The sequence below is a fragment of the Cervus elaphus genome, chromosome 14 (assembly GCF_910594005.1).
Source record: "Cervus elaphus chromosome 14, mCerEla1.1, whole genome shotgun sequence".
Taxonomy (NCBI): domain Eukaryota; kingdom Metazoa; phylum Chordata; class Mammalia; order Artiodactyla; family Cervidae; genus Cervus; species Cervus elaphus.
In genome coordinates this window covers 72,885,764-72,886,733 of record NC_057828.1, presented here as the reverse complement: position 1 = coordinate 72,886,733, position 970 = coordinate 72,885,764, and the positions used below count along the sequence as shown (strand labels likewise).

Sequence of the window (970 nt, the reverse complement as noted above, 5' to 3'; positions counted from 1 at the left end):
GATGTGAACCCTGGGTGCCAGATATTCGTTACCCAAAATTCACATATTATGTATCTATCACATATCACACACTAGGCCCAGAGAGCCCTAGTCCCAGCCCCAAGCCCCTTATGGCTGGCTGTCTCCTGGCCATCAGTAGAGCAAAGGGCCTAGAAATAGCAGCAGCTGGAAAGCATAAGTCCTTTTAGAATAGTGGTTCTCAGATTTGAGGGAACATCAGAAACACCAGAGCGCGGCAAGTGGCTGAGCGCCAGAGCTTCTGATTCAGTGGCAGTCATGGGTGGGACCAGAAAATGTTCATTTCTTTTCTTTCTTTTTTATGTTTTGGCCACACCAAGCAGCGTGTGGGATCTTAATGCCCCAACCAGGGATTGAACCCATGCCGCTGCATTGGAAGGCTGAATCTTAACCACTGGGCCACCAGGGAAGTCCCAGAAAAATGTGCTTTCTTCCAGGCTTCCCAGGTGGCTCAGTGGTAAGGTATCTGCCCATGGTGCAGGAGACCCAGGTTTGATCCCTGGGTTGGGAAAATCCCCTGGAGAGGGAAATGGCAACCCATTCCAGTATTTTTGCCTGGGAAATCCCATGTACAAGGGAGTTTGGTGGGCTATAGCCCATGGGGTTGCAGAAAGTCAGACATGACTGAGCATACACACACGTGCACACACACGTGTGCACACACACAAAACAAGCTCCCAGGTGCTGGGATGCTGATGTGGCTGGTGTGGGCACTGCACTGTAAGAACTACTGCCCTAGAGCTTACAAACCAGACAGTGATTCTCCAGAGAGCAAAGAGCAATGAGGGAACGTTTGCATCTCCAACTTATAAATACTTTACTTAAAGTCTCCTTGCTTAATCAAAGTCTTCCCCTGTGGCTCAGCTGGTAAAGAATCCATCTGCAATGCAGGAGACCTGCATTTGATCCCTGGGTTGGGAAGATCTCCTGGAGAAGGGAACGGCTACCCACT

At 49.8% G+C, this 970-nt stretch overlaps 1 non-coding gene across 1 annotated transcript; it reads left to right on the top strand.

Annotated features, from left to right (window-relative positions):
* The first annotated feature begins 458 nt into the window (after nucleotides 1-458).
* TRNAH-AUG lies at nucleotides 459-529 on the top strand. The gene has a single exon. It is a non-coding gene; the product is annotated as a tRNA-His (tRNA).
* The last annotated feature ends 441 nt before the right edge of the window (nucleotides 530-970 follow it).